Below are 21,372 nucleotides of genomic sequence, written 5' to 3'. Positions count from 1 at the left end.
TAGATGTCCTTCAGTGGATGAATGGATAAAAAAAAAAGTGGCATATATACACAGTGGAATTTTACTCAGCAATAAAAGAGAATAAAATCATAGCATTTGCAAGTAAATGGATGGCATTGGAGAAGATAATGCTAAGTGAAGTTAGCCAATCCCAAAAGAACAAATGCAGAATGTTTTCTTTGATATAAGGAGGCTGACTCATAGTGGGGTAGGGAGGGGGAGCATGGGAGGATTAGATGAATTCTAGATAGGGAGGGATAGGGATGGGGGAGGGGATTAGCAAGGATGGTGGAAAATGATAGACATCATTATCCAAAGTACATGTATGAAGACACGAATTGGGTGTCAACATACCTTGTATACAGAGATATGAAAAAATTATGGTATATATATATGTAATAAGAATTGCAATGCATTTCTGCTGTCATTTTTAAAAAATCAATAATAAACAAATAAATAAATAAATGCTTAAAAAAAAAGAACACAGGAGCTAGATTGAAGAGTGGTCCACGGTAGGATGTTGAAAGCCACAGCCACAGGAGCCCCAGCAAACTTCCAGCTGCCAGCATACTTCCAGCTGCCAGCCGATGATTGGCTCACAGCAGCCCCAGCAAACTTCTAGCTGCCGACTGATTGGCTCCTCTGTGGTTATGCTCATTGGGCTGTTTCCCCGCCCTTTCAGACTAGGGGGGATTTTTTTTTGGCTCTGCCCACGCAACCCAGCCAATTGGCCTCAAGAGCAGAAGGAGTGGGGGAGGTTGAGAGGCTTGTGGGAAGCTGGTGGTGGCAGTTGGGCTCTGAAGGCTTTTCCTGAGGAGCTGTTTTGTTTGGCGTGTGTGGTTCTAAAAATAAAGTTCGTTTCTTTTGACAAGTGGCTCCTGAATTGTGCCCAGCCAGACTGCGGCAGGAAGCATAAATACAAAAAGAATATTGACTGTTATTCTCAGCCACAGTTGCTCTAGACTCTAAACATACTTTATTAAATGAATAAATGAAGGGAGGGAGTTCAAATGGATAGAGGAAGGGAGGGACATCAGGTGTGTGTGAGTGGTGTTGCTGGAGCAGTCTGAGTATGTCAAAAATTACATTTCAATGGTCTCTCACCATGAGGGCACACTAAAGAACATGCATTTCTAGAGAGAGGCACACCAAGCAGGTCTGAAAATGAGTTCTGGAGGGGGATTCGTGTTAAGTAAGTAGGGGAGGTGGAAGGAGGGGAGGGAGCCAGAAGGTGGGGCTTAAGTGGCCTAACTGGATTCCAAAGTCCAAGAAACAAGATTAAAGGATGCAAATCAGCTCCACTAACTTTGAAGGGAGTTAAAAGAGATGGGGTGGGGTGGTAGGCTGAGGACCAAAGAAGCACAGGTCTGATCATGGGGTGAAAATTGGGGAATGAATGAGAGACTGCTGTTACCACAGCTACTGTACAGCATTCCCCAAAGTTCCTAGTCTGTGCTAGTCTGGCCATAGTGGCAACTGTCAGTGTGTGTTTTGTTCTTTGCAGATTTATCAGACTTGGAGGACCAAGGGGAGAGTTCTGTAAGTGCCTAATATTTACAAGGCCAAGTCAATACAAAGGAAGGTCCACATACTCTATATCTATTTGCAAGTTGTAAATTAAGCTAGTCAACTATTAAGTAAAATATGTTTGCCCTGCCCAACCTGACAAATGTATCTTCCTGGAAGTCAAAATTCAGATTTTGAATTCTTGGAATAAAAAAACATGGCAATGGGTGAAAAGCTGTCCTCAGCCCTTCCCCTCATCCTCACCCCTGTCTGAATGAGAACTAATTTAGAAGTGGCAAGTATTCTAGGTCATAACGCATTTATCCAACAGACTCCATGTGCAGTGGGTAGGGGCATACCGAGAGCATCCTTTTAAAGCCTCACTACTCTAAGTCTTTATCTGCCAATCAGTCATATCAGCATCCCCTGGGAACTTGTTAAGAATGCAGACTCTCAAGCCCCCCCCACCCTCAGAATCTATAATTTAGCAAGATTTATAAGTGGTTTATATACTGATTAAAGTTTCAGATATGGAACTTAGTGAAGAGACTCAAGACAAGGGTTAATCTTGTCCTGGTCAGAGAACAAGGCTGCCAGGTCCTATAAAGCTCTCTAAGCCAGGATCAGTGAGGTTGTGAAATAGATTCCACTTCCTCTGAGTGTCATGGAAAGATTACATAATTTGAATTACTTTTCTAAGCATTAGTAGATTCCATCCATTGAGTATTACATTGCATCAGACTTTGTGATTTATAGATAGGATCTCAGTGAACCTCATTTTCCTGGTTTTGACAGTGTGCACAGTTATACAAATGCTACCATTGGAAGAGGCTGGGTGAAGAGGATACAAGACGTCCCCGTGCTTTTTTTTTTTTTTTTTTTCAGATTCCATGAATCTGTAACTACTTCAAAATTAAAGGTGAACTAAACCACTAGATAATGTGATAATTTTTGCGTTCAGTACTCATAGACATTTCAAATAAACTAAGAAAACGAATTTATTTCACCAGATATTTACCATATCTGAAGTTCTTGAAGTTCTAATTGTCTAATTGTCTCTCTTATGTAATATTGTTTAGCCTGAAGAACTTCCTTTAATATTCTATGGTATAGAACTACTGACCATGAATTCTTACAGTTCTGAGAATGTCTTCATTTTACCTTCTTCCTTTTTTACTACTGAGCTACATCCCCAACACATTCTTATTTTGGCATGGGGTCTTGCTAAATTGCTGAGGCTGGCCTTGAACTTAAGGGCCACCTGCCTCCAAAGTTGCTGAGATTACAGGTGTACACTACCACACCTGTTTTTACCTTCATTCTTGAAAGATATTGTCCCCGGATATAAAATTCTGAGTTGACAGCTCTCTTTCTTCAGTACTTTAAAGATTCTGTTCCAACATTTGCCTTTGTTTCTGATGAGAAATCCATGGTCACTAGTTCTCATCTCACTTTTCCTCTTTTCATTATTAGGTTATATTTTAACAATCTCATTAAAGAAACACCCACCCTAACTCTGAGCCATAAAGATAATTCATATATAATGATTCTGGACAAATACATCTGGAGTATTTCTCTGATGATAAAATATGAAGCAATGGAGATCTCCCTTGCCTGAGGTCATAGAGAAAACACAGATCAATTAAAACACGGACAAAGGACTTGAATAGGTACTTTACCATTGCTTTCCAGTGACAGAATGACCTCATTAGTATCCCCTTTGTCATTTAGGCTGCTTGCCTCAGATTTCAGAAAGCCTGATGTTCAGAATGACCCTGTTGGACATAATGACCAGGATGGCCAGAACTGTTTATCAACATAAATAATTCCAACTGGAACTACAGGCTCCAGCTAGTGTCAGTGAGTATACCTGGCCTTTAACCTCCTTCCCCCGTCCTTCCCTTCCCACGGGGCCTTTTCTTTAAAGTAGTTACTGATTGTTGTGTCTCATTTTCAGAAATCTATTCAAAATCTTTCCATCATAAAAGAGGAAATTTTAAATTTCAAATCAATATTGGGCCATGATTGATTCAATTGTTAAATAAGCTGAGAACACAAAATATGAAGCGAGTGAGAATGTTATTCTGGGTGAGAAGGTCAAAGGATAAGGAGGCGGAAATAGAAATACTTCCCTTTCCAAAGTAAGAACACTGTAGTGAAATATAGTGGGAAAATGGCAAAAAGGAAGCTCATTATATATAGTAGTAGTGTCTACAGACATTTATTTATATAAGTTGATACTGCTGAATTATTCTGATATATGTATTCATTATTAAATAATGAACTCTAGAGATTCAGATGTGTTTGTACATGTTTTCTTCTAAGAATTTTATAGTTTTAACACATTTAGGTTATAGATTTACCATCTATAAAATTCAACTTTGAGTTGAATTTTATAGATGGTAAGGTAAAGATCCTACTTCATTATTTTGCATGTAGATATGGCCAAATGAGTTTATGCAAGGATGATTTGATGGGAAAGGTTCTGGGAACAAAGGTTCTGGGAAAACTGAGTATACACATGCAAAACAATGAAGTTGGATCTTTACCTTTACCATATATAAAAATTAGCTCAAGATATATTACAGTGACCAGTGTAACTCCACATCATGGGAGTTACAAGAATGCGAAGTTATACTCCATGTATGCATAATATGTCAAAATACATTCTACTGTCATGTATAACTAAAAAGAAAAAATAACAAAAATTTTAAAAAAAATAAAAACAATGTGTTAAATACCTAAATGTAAGTGCTAAAGCTATAAAACTCTTGGACGAAAACTTAGGGGAAGAGGTTTATGAAATTGGATTGGACAATGAGTTCTTAGATATGACATCAAAAACATAGGCAACAAAGTAAAAACAGGTAAGTTGGACTATGTTAAAATTTAAAATTTCTGTGCATCAAATGACAAAATCAGCAGAGTGAAATGATAACCTATGAGTTATGAGAAAAATATTTGCAATATATCTGATAAGATGTTAATATCCACAATATGAAAGAACTCCTGCAAACTTTTTTTAGTTTTATTGATTTTATTTTTTTTAAATATGTGACAGTGGAATACATTACAGTTCTTATTAAACATAGAGTAGTACAATTTTTCATATCTCTGTATATAGAGTATGTTCATCAATTCATGCTGTTATACATGTACTTTTGTTTGCATTACAATTCTTATTACACATATATACACAATTTTTCATATCTGTTTATATATAAAGTATTTTTAAGAGAGAGAGAATTTTTTTAATATTTATTTTTTAGTTTTAGGCAGACACAACATCTTTAATTGTATGTGGTACTGAGGATCGAACCCGGGCCACACGAATGCCAGGCAAGCGCATTACCGCTTGAGCCACATCCCCAGCCCTATAAAGTACGGTGACACTCAATTTGAATCTTCATACATGTATTTTGGTTAATGATGTTCATTACATTTCACCATACTTGCTAATCCCCTTCCCCCTCCCTATCCCTCCCTATCTAGAATTCATCTAATCCTCCCATGCTCCTCTTCCCTACCCCCTTTGTGAGTCAGCTTCCTTATATCAGAGAAAACATTCTGCATTTGTTTTTTGGGGGATTGGCTAACTTCACTTAGCATTATCTTCTCCAACACCACCCATTTACCTATGAATGCCATGATTTTATTCTTTTAATGTGAGTAAAATTCCATTGTGTATATATGCCAAATTTTTTTTATCCATTCATCCACTGAAGGACATCTAGGTGTGCTTTACAGTTTAGCTATTGTGAATTGTGCTACCATAAACATTGATGTGGCTGTATCCCTATAGTATGCTGTTTTTAAGTCCTTTGGGTATAGTCCGAGGAGAGGGATAGTTGGGTCAAATGGTAGTTCCATTCCCAGATTTCCAAGGAATCTCCATACTTCTTTCCATATTGGCTGTACCAATTTGCAGTCCCACCAGCAGTGTATGAATGTACCTTTTTCCCCACATTCTCTCCAACACTATTGTTGTTTGTATGCATAAGAGCTGCCATTCTGACATGAGTAAGATGAAATCTTAGAGTAATTTTGATTTGTATTTCTCTGATTGCTAGAGATGATGAGCATTTTTTCATATATTTGTTGATTGATTGTATATCCTCTTCTGAGAAGTTATTTGTTCACTCCTGCAAACTTAACAATAAAAATCTAATTTAAAAAATGGACAAAGAACTTGAATAGGTACTTTACCAAAAAAGATATACAAATGGACAACAAATTCATGAGAAGATGCTCAGCATCATTAATCATTAGGAAAATGCAGATTAAAACTAGAAGTGAGTCCCGAAGGCCCAGGGTCGGTGGCAACATTGCCCACCCAGGGACCTTTGAGTGGTCAGGGATGGGGCAGGGCTGCGGTTCTTAGGGCCCAGCACTTCTTGTATGAGTTGCGCCCTGGGTCATGTGCTGCTTCTACAAAGTGATGGACGCCCTGGAACCCACTGACTGGTGCCAGTTTGTGGCACTAATCGTAGGCTACCAGATGGAACTGTGGCAGGGCGAGGGCTCTGACAGTTCACAGCCAGCGTCCTGTGGTCCTGGATCAACCACAAGGTGCGTGCATGTGGCCGACCTTGCGCCCATTCTCATGCACCTGTAACTGCTGCGCGTGAGGGGGACATCATCACGTCTTGGCACCCTCCCCACCCAACTACCACCTCCCACCCCTGCACCTTCCACCTTCCATCCCTTGACCTTCCACCTCCCATCCTCCCACCAGCGCCACTACCCCAATGTCCAGCAACAACTCTGAACCCTTTAAGACCAGGGCCTGGAGTCCTCAAGGTTGCAGTCCTTCCACATTCCCCCCCACCCCCGCAGCTTTTCCAGGCTCCTGGATTCATTCAGGTCCTGAGCTCTGCCCTATTCCAAGCCCTGCTACTGTCCAGCCACCACTGCCATCTCCAACTCCTTCCTCTATCAAGTCAAGCCCAAAGAACCCAGTGTCCCTACTGCAGGGGGCCCACCCTCCCCATTCTGCTGGCCCCTGTGTGAGATTTCCCAGGACACCTGCAACTTCTTCCAGGAGCTCAGGATGGGGAAAGGCACTTTGGGTGTGTGTACCAGGCCGTGATAAGGAACACCCTGTATGCCGTGAAGAGGCTGAAGGAGTCTGACCTAGAGTGGACTGTGGAAAAGCAGAGCTTCCTGACTGAGATGAAGCAGCTCTGGAGCTTTGATCACCCAAATAGTGTGGACTTCACTGGCTTCTGTGCTGAGAGCAGCTTCTAAGGCCTTGTCTATGAGTTCCTGCCCAATGGCTCCCTAGAAGACCGTTCCCACTTCCAAACTGACACCTGCCCTCCTCTCTCCTGGCCTCAGCAACCAGACATCCTACTGGGCTATTCAGTTTTTACATCAGGATAGCCACAGCTTCATCCACAGAGACATCAAGAGTTCTAATGTCCTTCTGGATGAGAGACTGATGCCTAAGCTGGGAGACTTTGGCCTGGCCCCTTTCAGTCACTTTGCAGGGGCCAGCCCTGGCCAGGGCAGTGCCTGGCCTGGACACGCACTGTTTGAGGCACCCTGCCTTACATCAACACAGCCAGCTGGTTGTGGACACTGACACCTTCAGCTTTGGAGTGGTAGTGCTGGAGACCCTGGATGGCCAGAGGGCTGGCTGTAAGGACACATGGAGCTCTGTGAGGACACATGGAGCAAGGAACAAGTATCTGAAAGACTTGGTTGAAGACAAGGCCGAGGGGGTTGGATGGCCCTAAAAGCACCCAGACCACCCTCAAAGGAGGTGTAGCCACAGATGCACAGCTTACTTATATCACTGCCCAGATTTATAAGAAGCACCTGGACCCCAAGCCTGGGCCATGCCTGTCCCAGCTGGTCCTGGCCCTGGATCAGCTGGTTTGCTGTGGATGCACCTCCCAGCCAAGAGGAGTCCCTCCAACCCATGATGACCAGAGGGTGTACAAGAGGCTGGAGAAGCAGCTGGCAGCAGTTGCATGGCCTCCTTGGGAGACAGAAGCTGCCAACCCTAGCCCTCCTTCCACACAGGAGATCTCCTATGTGTCTATCACTGGCAGTGCCCAGAGTGGAGGTGGCCCATAGCAGCCTCTGGCAATGCTGCCAGAAGCCCCAGCCCAAGCTGCCCCGAGCTCCTGAAAAGCCCCAGTCAGCCTGATGAGAGTGTATCGACTTCTCTGCTGCCTTGCACTCCTGGCACTTAACCCCAAGCTGCCCCCCAGGTCCAGCACCCCTCAAAGAAGCTGGCTGTACTCAAGGGGACAGTGCTGGAGAGTGAAGCTGAGGGAATAGCCTGGGCCTTTGGCCCACATCCATGGAAGGATTGCCCCTGGGCAACTCTGCTCCATCATCATCATCAGAGCCACTGCAGATCATCATCAACCCAGGCTGACAGAAATGGCTCAGAAGCTGGCCCTGTATGAGGTTGGGGTCCTGGACAACCTGCAGCTGCTGTCATCAAGCTCTGTCCCAGGCTTGGACCTGGAACAAGAGGGTGATGAATTTCAGAGCTGATTTGTTCACCTGAGCAGATCCCCAGACCCAGAAATCAAAGTTCTCATGGTTGGAAGTTCTTATTGCACATGACCCTCTCAGCAGCCTGCAGACAGCAGGGCTGGGGACCTGTCCTGGCAGGGAAGAGTGGGTGGTGGCCCCTGAAGCTCAAGGGGGTGCAGGCACAGGCAGAGCCAGTCAGAAGGGCTGCTAGAAGCCACTGATAGAGCAAGATATCTCAGAGTCCTTCCTTCAGTCCATCACTTGAGGGCAACAAGAAGATTTCATCTAAGGGATGGGCCGGTGCATGTTAGAAAGCTGCCGAACAGGCTGGTGGCAGGAGTGGGGCTGCTGGTGCAGTGGGAGCTGGCTCTCCTGAGAGATAGGCGAGCAGCCCAGATCTGCAGCAGCCCTTAACCCATCTCTGGATTTCCCCAAAACTCTGAGGAAAAGCAGCCAATCTGCACAACAGAGTAGGTGAGGCCTGGGGCCCTCCCAGCCACTGGTAATTTGGAAAGAATGGCTATCTTGTGGTCCAGTCCACTAGCAAGAACAGACAGAGTCCTAAAATCCAAGCGAGTCCAGCAGTGCCCCCTGCCTAGAGCTTGTGTCCAAAGTCTTACTTGAGACCCATGAGCTGGCCTAATGTGACCACCTGCTAGCCAGACTATCCCTAGGCACTACAGATGGGCTCTAATCCCAATCAGACTCCAGAGGCCAAAGACTCAGCCTCAGGCCCAGGCACTGGTCATGGCCAAGGGGCTGCTACCCAAGGTCTGATATGATGAGATACTACTTCATGCCCATTAAGTTGGCAGCTACCAAAGAAACAGAAAATAACAAGTGTTGGGGGAAGATGTGTGAAGAAATTGGAATTTTTTTTTTAAATCATTTATTTTAATGTAGTGCTGAGGATTAAACCTCACATGTGCTAGGCGAGCACTCTACCACTGAGCCACAACCCAAGCCCACCTGTGGGAATGTTAAATGGTGCACTGCTTTAGAAAACAATATAGTGCTACCCCACAAATTAAAAATAAAATTACAGGGCTGGGATTGTAGCTCAGTGGTAGAGCACTTGTCTAGCATGTGTGAAACACTGGGTTCGATTCTCAGCACCACATTTAAATAAAATAAAGGTATATTGACAACTAATATATATATATATATATATATATATATATATATATATATTATATATATATATAAATAAAATTACCACAAGATCCTGCCATTTCCACTTCTAAGCATACACCCAAAAGAAATACAGTGTCTCAAAGAGTTATTTGTAGACCCGATAGTTCATAGTAGCATAAGTGTCCATTGACAGATGAATGGATAAACAAATATGATATATACATATAAGGTGATATTATTCACTCTTAGGACAGAAATTTTCACACAATGTAGAGGAACCATGAGAACATACTAAGTGAAATAAGCCAATCACAAAAAGGACAAGCATTGTTTGCCAAGGGTTTTGAGGAGACGGGAGTGCAGAGTTGTTGTTTAATGGATAAAGAGTTTCAGTTTTGTCAGTTGAAGAATTCTGAAAATTGTTTGCTCAATCAATGAACAGTAAGCTAACAACTGGGTAAGCTGGCTAGCTTATGTATATTTTACAGCATTTAAAGACTGTAAATATATAAGATTTATACTATTCCAAGCTATGGATGAGGGAAAGATTATTTCACAGTCTTCTGTTGGAGAACATTTAAAATTCCTAGAAGTAAACATTCTGGGTAAAATGGTAGGAAGTATATTAAAACAAAAGATATTAAGTGTCTCTCAAATCTTGAACTACTTTACATCCCTAGTAATAGTAAATGCTGGTGTTCTCTCCTCCACATTCAATAAATGTTGATATGTAACTAAAAGCTTTGGCCACTCTTTTGGGAGAAAAATTAACTCGTTTGAAAATTAATTTACATATTAAGAATTACTAGTAAAGTTGAGTATGTTTTGGAATTTGAAAATTATTTTTTCTTTCTTCTAGACATTAATTTTTCATATCCTTAATGATATTTTATGTTGGAATTCTTTTTATTAAATTTTTTTTCCAGTACAAATTCCTTAAAAAAATAAGAAAGTGCTTTTGCAGTAGTTTCTCTACTCCGATGCAGCTTATTTTACCTAAGGGTTTTTTCTTTCATTATTTCAATATAAACTTTAAAAATTAGCTATCGAATCCATCTATAATTGCTTTTGCATATTGTTAGAATGTAATTTAATTTCTTGTACATAAATTACTACTTGTTCTGTTCCTATTTATTGGAAACATCTATTTATGTTTTTCTATTCATGTTTGTTTTTTTTTTCTATTCTCTATTCTATTCTAATGCTAAATTGGCCTTTTTGGCTCCAATGCAGAAGTATTACATATATTACCTATTTACCTGTTTAGGATGTTTTGTTAGATGGCATTCTGCCCCATTCAGCTTCATTTTGTAAAAAAAAATATATATATATATATATATATTCTGGGCTTTGCTCTAGGAGAGGACAGATAAATTATTTTTATTTTCTTTATTACAAGGTTATCAGTATCTAAAGCACCGTGATGCCTGATGCTAACCAGTCATGCTGCTTCATGCCTTTTTTTTTCTTTCCTTTTTGCAGTGCTGAGACCCCGTGCTTGCTAGGCAAGCACTCTACTGCTGAGCCACATCCCCAGCCCAGCATGCTGTACAACTTAGTATATAGTGGTGTTAAATAGATATTTACTAAAAGAAATAAAAAGCCCTTTCCAGAAGCATTTAGGGGCTGTCAAAGGATATGTGACATACCAAAAAGACGACTGTTACTCACTATGCCTCACACTGTACATGGCTAAAAATTTTGCAGAAAATCCTAAGCAGAATGGTAATATGGAAATACAGGTTGCAGGAACATGATAAGAACTGAATGAGCACAACCAATCCAGAAAAATTGTATATATGATGAAGACTGCGTATGTATTAGTCAGCCACTGCTGTTTAATACAACCTCAGTGCTTAAAATTATAAGCAGTTGTTATCGTTCATGAATTTACAAGCCAGACAGACAGCTCTTGTCTTGGCTGGACTCTTGCATGTTTGAGGGTTGGCTAGCTGTAAACTTTTTAAAAATAACTCAGGGTTTGGAATGTGAGCACTTCTCTATATGCTCTCTCTCAGTCTAATGGACTAATCCAAGCTTGTTGAGAGAGAGCAGAAGAATGTACACACACCACTTGAGATTATCACTTTCTCTGCTCAAGAAGGTGTGATTGGAAATAAAAGTAGAACACAGAGAAGAAAAAAAATAGGGAAAAATAAGGTCTTGTAAGTGTAAATACTGAGTCTGTCTATGTGAACACATGTTTACATTTTGTCAAGTTTTCTAATAAGTAGAAATAGTGTTTTCTGAAATCAGAGCATTCTGGATGGTCTAGTAGTTGAAGTATTTTCTGTTTCTAAACTCAAATTTATATTCTCACCCCTTTACTCATTTTATACAGTGAAGTCACACTCTATTGTATCTCACTTTATGTATTGATATTGCAGCATGCCATGTGAGGTTTAATTGGATAATAAAGCTCTTTGAAATTCTCCCCAAGTAAAATAATCTTTTAAAATAATTTTTAAATTTAAAGAGAGAAAAAATACTCAAATATTCTTAAATAATTTCTTAATTATGGGAATCAGCTTGCTAAGTTTCATAAGCATTTCTGTTGAGATGTTGATTAGGATTAAGTTGAATTCTAATGGTGGTGGGGGACTGACATTTTCCCAATATTTAGCCATTTGTTTCAAGAACATAACATGCTTTCCTACTTATGCTAAAGGTCATTAATGCCTTTTAGCAATTTTATATTTATTTTATATAGTTTTGCACATTTCATTTAGATGTGTTCTTATTCCATATATTTTGAGGCTATTGTGCATTGGATCCTTTATTTTTTAATTTTTTAATTTTTTAATATTTATTTTTTAGCTATTGGCAGACACAACATCTTTGTTTGTATGTGGTACTGAGGATCGAACCCAGGCTGCACGCATGCCAGGCGAGCACGCTACCTCTTGAGCCACATCACCAGCCCAGATCCTTTAGAATGTAATGTTACATTTTTATTTGTTTTAAATCAGCTATTAATGGTTGCATTTGTTCTTTCAATGTTTTGAACTGCTTTATACAACATTTTTTTCAGTGTATTTTTCAGAGATGAAACTCTTTGTGATAGTTACTTTGAATTGTCAACTTGATTGGATTAAGAGATGCCTATGATTAAGAAGTTTATGTGTGTCAATGAGGATGTATCTAAGAATGATTGGCATGTGGAATAGCCAAGTGAAATGGAGACCCTCCCTAAGTGTGGGCAGCACCCTCCAATAAGATGATGGCTTGGTTGGAATAAAAGTTGGGAGAACAAGGAAGCATCAGCAGATGCAAGCTTGATTCTTCTCGACGGGTTCTTGATTGCTGTTGTGTTCTTGATTGCTGCTGTGACTGTCTGAGGATTTTGGACTCTGGCTTCTCACTCTTCCAAAGCAGACTCTGTCAGTGATTCTCCAGAAGCCTTGAGTCTTGGACTAGAATAGCACTGTAGATCCCTCTTGTTCTGGGGCTTCAGTCTCTTGGACTGTGAAGTGACTGGTTCTTCCAGCTCTCCAGCCTGCAGACGGCCACTGTGGACTATCCAGCTTCTAATTGCATAAGCCAACCTGATAAATCCCCTATTGATTCTGTTCCTCTAGAGACCTTAATACACCTTTTTTCTGTTCACATAACAACACTTTTTTATATGACTTGTTTCTCACTCATATATTGTTGCATTTGCTATACCTAGGATACAGGACATTTTTGTTATTTGTTTACTTTGATGGTAATGCTTTTGTTGTTGTTTTGGTTTTTGGAGAGTTTTGTTTTTGTACTGGGAATTGAACCCATTGGTGTTTGACTACTGAGCTTTGTCCCTGTCCTTTTTTTATTTTTTTATTTTAAAACAGTCTCACTAAGATGCTAAGGGTCTCCCTAAATTGCTGAAGCTGACCTTGAACTTGTGTTCCTCCTGCCTCTGCCTCCCCAGTGCTGAGATTACAAGTGTGGGAAATGTGTTTAATGTTTCTTTATTAAGTATCATGTATAAGTATTCTATTGATGTAGAATTTGTTGTTGTTGTCATTGTTACTAAGGAAATACATTCTATCATACTTACTCAAATTTGCATTAGAAATGAGTATTGAATTTCTAACTATTCTGTCATTTTTATATGACCATGAATATTCTCTTCAAGTGGTAATACAGTTGACTGTCTTAATTAACTTTTACTTATTGAAATACAGAAAAGAACAATAAATAACTGTAACAAATACCCATTAACTATATCATCAAAAAATGTTAGTATGTAGAGCCAGGGTTGTGGCTCAGCATGCATGGGGCACTAGGTTTGTTCCTTGGCCCACCATATAAAAAGAAAAACAAATATAATAAAGATATTGTGTCCATCTACAACTATGAGAAAAAATATTTTAAAAATGTTAGCATATAACATATATAACACTTTTTCCAGCAGCTCCTTCCAACCTTATGCTCTCTATGTAAATCATATAATTTATTCTAATTTATTAAAAATAAGATAATGAAGATGAAGCTGAAGTATTTGATCTGTCTTATCATTTTGACTCTACCTCCTATCTCTGAGGTATTTACTAAAATAGGTTTGGTATAATTTTTATAGCCTACTATTTTTATACTATGTGTACATATACTATAGTTTTGCAAATTTTAAAGAAAAATATATTTCCTGTATCACATTATTTAGGAAAATAGAATTAGTAATGTAGTTTTTTCTTTTTACTTTAATTCTTTAATAATGTAATTTTCAAAGTTTGTTTTCTAGAAAGCCATTTACATTTTTCAACTGGCACTATTTTCCAACTTACAGTTGATATGAAGAGGAAGTTAACTATTATAAATGGGGTCATAAGCAGTGAGTTAATTGTCAGAAATTACCACACATCCTATGTTCAACAAAGCCGATAATTTAAACAAAAAGACTTAATTTCAGTAACAAATAATCTAAAATAATAAAATTAGCAAGAAAGCATTTATGTTGTACATACAATATGCCACATGTTATTCTGGCATTTTGTGTATATCAATATCCTACATTAAAATGTATCACATGATACATTTACACTCCCTGTTAGAAAGTAGATCAATGGTCTTAACATTCTTTTCTATGCTTGATGACACCAAGGTAGAGTTTCAGCAACTTATTCATAATTACATACCTAGGAAAAGATAGTTTAAAGACAAAATTTCTACTATTGAGCACATATGACTCAGATTACTGGTTAACACTTGTATACTTTCTTTTTGTTGTCGTTGTTATTGTGATGGTGCTGGGGATTGAACCCAGGGCTTTATGCATGCAAGGCAAGCACTCTACCAATTGAGCTATATCCCCAGCCCAACCCAGGTACATTTGCCACTGAACTGCCTCCCCAGTTTTTTTTTTTTAAACATTTTTATTTTGAGACAGTGTCTCACTAAGCTTGTTACCAAAGCTGACCTCAAACTTGGGATCCTCCTTCCTAATCCTCCCAAGTCACTGGAATTACAGGCATGTGCCATCACGCCTGACCTAAAACTTCCAGAAAGCAACCTGCATGTCATTGATCCTGAACTTACTGAATTGAAAACAGATTTAGTTTACAGAAGACATCGCATGTATACATTGAATTGCTGGAAGAAATTTCCCACATGGAGTTTCCTGTGTATAATTGGAGGTTGACCACATATGACTAATGATAATATGGACAATATGTTGATAAGCACATCAATATACTTAATCTTCCTATCACATTGCCCTGAAAAATAATTTGGCTCCTCATTTAGAATTATTAACTTGTAACTCAAAGTCTATCCTGACTCCAAGCTTTTCATTTTTCCTTATTTAACACCACATTGACTTATAGTTTCTTTCATTTTCATTTGAGCCATAGCTAACTGAAAATATTTTTGAGCATATAATTTTTATTTCCAAAGTCCCTCTTATGAACAAAACCCCCTCTGGCTTCTTTAACAAACACAAGTGATCCAGCATGCATTGCCACCACAGGACCAAGCTAAGTCCAGCAAATACCCTTCTCTTTGCCCTTTCTAATCTGTCCCTCTTCCCCTGGGAGCTCCTCTGGCATTCCCCTCAAAAGGTTTAGTGAAAATAGACCAACTAGAAGGAACCAAATACCTGGTGTGTTTGTCATGTTTGATTGAGATGGATTTTCCTGGAATAGAATCAGTTCAGTGGGAAGGAAGGGCCCATGTACTCTCCATTCATGGTAGCTCAATTTCTCAATCTTCTGTTGCTGCAGTGTAGCTACTTCTTTGGATTTCAGGGTCCAGGTGTGACTTCTTCCTCCAGCTGTGTTTCCCAACAACTTCATGGTCTTGGCCTTCCAAGATGATGATGTACTCATTTTTTTTTCTTTTTTGACTTATTTTAAAAGTTCATTATAAAAAAATTAGAAATAGATAAATTAAAAATAGTTACATCGAAATTCCCATACCCACCAATCAACTATTATCACTATTTATGATGCATTAAATTTTAGATGTTCCATTTGCTCTCTTATGAGCTTTGCCAGCCCTGGAAATAGACACTCATGAAAGCCTCTCTCCACTTCTAGCTTTAGTGGATCCAGTGCCTCCACACAACAATTCCATCCCTTTCCTTTGAAAAAAAGAATTGCTAAGGATTACATTTTATTTTTAGGAACATTTCAAACAAATATAAAGAAAAACAGAAACAATAACAAAATGAATTCCCATGAATTCATCAAATATATTCTTCATTTAACATAGAAGTATTTTTGAAGTTCATCCACGATGTAAAATTCATCAGTTATCCATTTTTTTTCTTACTGAAAAGCATTTCACTGTGTGGATATACCACATTTTTGTATAGTCATTGAACAAGGACATGTGCATTGTCATCAGCTTTTGGCTGTCATGAGCATTGTGGCTATGAATAGTTGTGTACCTATCTTTTTGTGAATACATGCTCTCATTTCTCCTGGTTAGATTCCAAAGAGTGGAATTGCTGAGTCATATGGTAAGTGTATGTTAAACTTTTTAAGAAACTGCCAAATTGTTTTCCAAAGTAGCTATACACCATTTATGTTCTCACCAACAATGCAATGTATGAGGGTTCTAAATTCTCCACATCCCTCCATAAGCCCATTAATATCCTACTTTGAGGGAACATTTATTCAGATTTTTTTTAAAAAATAACTTTAATTATAGATGGACAGCATAGCTTTATTTTATTTACTTATCTTTTCATGGGGCTGAGGATCAAATCCAGTGCCTCACATGTGCTAGGCAAGCACTCTACCCCTGAGCTACAACCCACCCCTTATTAAAATCTTTTGTCCAATTGTTTGTTTGCTTTTTGTGGTGCTGGGGATTGTACCTGTGAGGCAAGCACTCTACAAGTGCTACAGGCTATAACCCCAGCCCTCTTTTGCTCATTTTTAAATTGTGATGTCTATCTTCTTTTGAGTTGTAAGCATTTGTTACATATTCCAAATCCAAGTCTTTAGAGATATTTACCTTCTCTGGGGAGAATGTCCTTTAACACATCCTGTCCTTTAACAAGTCTGGTTGTGATGGATGTTTTCAGCTTTGGGATATCCAAAGGCAACTTTTATTTTGATTTCTTTTTTGAAACATATTTTGGCTACATATAAGATTCTAAATTGACATTTCATTGGTTTTTTGTTTTGTGTTTGTTGGTTTTGTCGCCCCCTTCCCCCACTCACTGCAGCTTTCTGCACCTCTCCCAGAGCTTGCTGCAGGGTTAGGCTCTAGTTCCCCAGCATCTTGCCCCTCACGCTTCCCTTCCCAGTGTTCCTTGCGCTTCCCAAATACTTTCATGTGAATCTCTGTATCAGGGTTTGCTTCAGGGGGATCTAAATTAAGATTATGCCGTTCCATATTCAGTCCCAGATATTTTTGCTGGAGGGAAGTTTCTTAAATTAGTTTGTAGCCCTTATTCGGTGTCATTGCTTTGTCTTTTTTCTTATTTTCCTACTACACGTATGTCGGTTCTTATTTTTATTGTTTATTCTCCTGAATTCTTTATCTCTTTCCTTCATTTCTTATGCTTTAAAAATCTTTCCTTCCCTTTGCCTTTTTTTTGTCTGTTAGGTATCATTTTGATATTCCATTTAGTTTAGTCATTTAAAATTTTTTTTTAAATTGTAACCATTTATCATTCTGAAATGACTTTCCTTTTATTTCTGTTTCTTCAATAAGAATTTCAGGGAGTTTTGCCACTTTTTTAAGCCTTTTTCTCCAAACACTCCACTTCTTAATTTTAAAATTCTTGTGTTGAAATAGCAGTGTCTTGATTTCTCCTATCTACCTTATTTTGAAATTTGGGCTAGAGTTTTTATGCATTTTATGGGTATATTTGGCAAGGTTTCATGGTCCCATAGGGACTTTATTCTGCTTTTTATTTTCCCTTTTAATAATGAATTCTTTCTGTTGTGCATTTTTTGGTGTGAAATGAGTTTTCCTGTACTTTCTTAAGTGAAGGGTAGGCCAGCAAGATTTTCTGTTGTACAGTTTCCCTTTTTGTTGTTGTTGTTGTTTTTTTTTTTTTTTTTGAAGTTATTGGAAATCTACCTTCTCCAAGTCAATCCTTCTATTGGAAGCTTCCTCCCCCAAGCCTTCCCTTTTTGCTGGGTGGTGGTGAGAGAGGCTGTATGGGTTATTTTGTGTTCAGCAATCCCTTCCAGCAGAATACCCACACTTAGGTCCCCTATTGCCGGGCTCTGTTTGGAAAGGGAGCTTTGGTTTAGTTTCATGAGATCATGGGCCCAGATACCTCACCCTTTTTAGATTTAGGTTCTTGGAGCTCACTCACAAATTGGAGCCTGCAGAAGTGCTGCCTGATGCGGAAGCTTTGCTCAGAATGGTCTTCTGAACTTTCCAGGGTGTGGCTGTTGGTGTTTGAGGGGTTCTTCTCTTCTCCAGCCCTGAGGATGTCCCACTCTCTCCCTCTGCATCTTTGAGTGCAGATGGCAGGGAAGTCAGAACCAAGGAAAAGCTCCAAGACCCATTTGAAAAGAAAAAAATAAATTTTGTCAGAAAAGACTGGTTATTACATCAAGAAATACTTGTAAATCTTAGGTGTAGAAAAGTTACAGTCCTACTTGAAAGGATGCTTTTTAAACACAGAAGCAGGCTAATAATGATTTGAAAGTAAATAAAAAGCTGTAAACATGTATAAAAAAACATTTTTTCCTTCTCTTTATTATCTATAAGCTTATTTGTTTATTTTATGTCATGTTTAGATAGAAACAAATAGATAAGTTTAAAGTTTCATCTTTACTTTTACTTAAACAAACTGAATATAGTCCAGTGAGATAGTTTACATTCTTCCATTTATATGAAGACTTGAAATCCAATGACTACTTTCCACTTTACAGCACATCTCAATCTACTTGCTGAATTTTTATCAGAAATTCTTGATGTGTCTTTGGGTTTCATAAAATTCACAGTTGATAAGTAAATTCACATACTCAAGTTGTGCAAGCATATTAAAATGTTTCCCAATAACTGGATTGGGAGAATTACTTCTTACATATAAATTAATTAAAATTGACTAAAATAGAAATTCAGTATCTGAGTGGAATTAACCACATTTGACGTGTTTAACAGTTATTTGGAGAAGCAGTTTCTAAACTGAAAAGCTGTAGGAAGTAACTGCAAAGCTGGAGAACACAGATTATTTCAATTTTGTACTATTTGCATATATTGCTTATCTAAATAAATGAATAAATTGATTTCTTTGTTTAAAATTACCCGACAGTAAGTTTTAAAGCAATAAATTGTAAGTAATTAGGTCATGGAAATCACAAATACACTCCTACAGGATATATGGGGAATGGGGAACAGTTATCTTCATATTATACAAGTAAGTCTCTCATGGCTTAGAATAAAATTCCCCGTGATAATATTCCATAAACACATTCCAAAAATACTGTATCACAAACAGCTTACTTGAAAGTAAGATTATGTGCCTGGTAAAGCTGCATTTAACTAAAAAAAACAGGATCAGTGTGTTAATGAAAATATAGGTATCTAAGGTAAACACAGCTTGAGTAGAATAATTTTATAAAATGGGAACAGAAAAAATATTTCTGAATTCATATTTTATAGATTTGATTTAAATACATATATATGGACTTCAAAAATTAGATACCATAAATTTAAGCATATGCACATTTAAAATGTGCTTAAGTATATTTTATTTATTTCCATCCATGTTTATAAGTGGAATCAGCCTATATTTTTTATAGTGTTTTGCCTGGTTTTAGTGTTGATATTATAGTCTTAAATACAGGAAGTAGAGCCCAAATAAAGCCCTTCCTTTTTTATTGAAACGGGGTATGTTATAGGAAAATTAGCACAGCTTTGTCTTAAATCCTACAACTTACCTTTGTTTGTGGGGTTATTACTACAGTCAGGGTTTATAACCCTTCTTTAGCTAATTTTAATAAATGCATTCTTAGAAAAACTTTTCTTCATTGCCATTTATAAAAAATATTCTATAATTTTTCAAACACCATTTATTTAATTTTGTTTCATTTCTAAGGACACTTTTTGTTTCATATCTTAGACACCTTTCTCAAAAGAGTAAATGGGGTCTTAGAAATCTTGGGAAAAGTCAGGTGCAGGGGTGCTCACCAGTAATCCCAGGAGGCTGAGGCAGGAAGATCACAAGTTCTAGGCCAGCTTATCAATTTAGCAAGACCCTCAGCAACTTAGTGAGACTCTGTCTCAAAATTTAAAAAATAAAAATTGTTAAGGGGTTAGTGGTGTAGCTCAATGGTAAAGTGGCCATGGGTTCAATCCCCAGTACCAAATAAAATAAAGTAAAATAAAGAAAATCCTATAAAAGATAAAGCCCATTTGAAGAGGAGATGGACTAGGTTCCTGAATAAATAAGTGAAAAGAGGAAACTCATTTTGAAGAGTGCGTTCTACCCAGGTACAGGGAAATGGTCTCTTCCTAGTTTCTTTTTATTTATGTGTTTATTTTTAAGCTATTTTTTTAGTTGGCAATGGACCTTTATATTTGTTTACTTATATGCAGTGCTGAGAATCAAAACCAGTGCCTCACAGAGGTTAGGTAAGTGCTTTATCACTGAGCCAGAACCCTTTTCCTAATTTCTTGAAGAAAAAGAATGTGAATAGGAAGATCAGAAGAGGGAAGCACTGGCAAAGGCCCTGGGGTTAGGAAGGTTGAAAGTCTGAGGGCCAGAGGAGAGTCAGACAGAACTGGGGAAACTGAAAGTCAAGGTAACTGAGTATAGAAGAGATTCCAGGAGTAACTCATTTCCTACCAGGGACACACTAAGTCTCACAAAAAGAGGGCAGAGCATTATTGCAAGTGGCTCAGCCCTTCAGAATTCAGACTTGGCGTCCCTGTTTTCTGGATCCCAAGCCTGGTGGGAAGGCAAGCATGGGAGACTCACAGCTATGTTTCTGTTTTTGTTTCTCCTGAGGTGGGGGAACAGGTAATAGAAGTGTAACTGTCCCCTCTGTATCTCTGCCCTGTAGCTATAGGGAAGAGGCATCATTCACCCTCGGACAGCATGAAGAGTTAGAGGCTCTATTGAGCCAGACCATGCTCCAAAATAATAACCTCCAGAGGGAGCCAGCTTTGAAACAGCCTACAGGAGAAACCAGGAAAGGCTGGACCCTCTGGGGTGTGCTGGGTACCTCATCCAAACCACCTTGGAATATTCAGCCTGGAAATTCCCTCCTAACACAATAGCGTTCCTCTATCAAGTAGCTACTGAACTGGTACTGCAATCACATATGTTGGTCTCACTATCACACACTTTCAAAGGCAGGGAATTTGAGGTTCAGAGGCAAATGAGGGTCAGAGAGATAGCAAGCACTGTAATTAATTGAAATACAGAAGAGTCTTTGTTCCTCCTCCTCCTCCTCCTCCTCCTCCTCCTCCTCCTCCTCCTCCTCCTCCTCTTCTTCTTCTTCTTCTCTCTCTCCCTCTCTCTCTCTCTCTCTCTCTCTCTCTCCCCCCCCCCTCTTACTGGGTGGTCTCACTATTTTGCCCAGGATGGTCTTGAGCTCATGAGCCCAAGGGATCCTCCTGCCTCTGTCTCCCAAGTAGCTGGGACTACAGGCACATGCCCCACTGTTGAGAGCCACAGCCAAAGGGGCCCCAGCAAACTTCCAGCTGCCAGCAAACTTCCAGCTGCTGGCTGATGATTGGCTCACAGCGGCCCCAGCAACATCTAGCTGATTGGATCCTCTGTGGTGATGTTCATTGGGCTGTTTCCCTGCCCTTCAGACTGCCAGCTGATGATTGGCTCAC

At 38.9% G+C, this 21,372-nt stretch overlaps 1 pseudogene; it reads left to right on the top strand.

Moving 5' to 3' along the window:
• Nucleotides 1–4,130: 4,130 nt before the first annotated feature.
• On the top strand, nucleotides 4,131–8,016 carry LOC101969479 (interleukin-1 receptor-associated kinase 1 pseudogene; annotated as a pseudogene).
• Nucleotides 8,017–21,372: the final 13,356 nt, after the last annotated feature.

The sequence above is a fragment of the Ictidomys tridecemlineatus genome, chromosome 3 (assembly GCF_052094955.1).
Source record: "Ictidomys tridecemlineatus isolate mIctTri1 chromosome 3, mIctTri1.hap1, whole genome shotgun sequence".
NCBI classification, from domain to species: domain Eukaryota; kingdom Metazoa; phylum Chordata; class Mammalia; order Rodentia; family Sciuridae; genus Ictidomys; species Ictidomys tridecemlineatus.
This window is presented reverse-complemented; position numbering and strand designations above follow the sequence as displayed.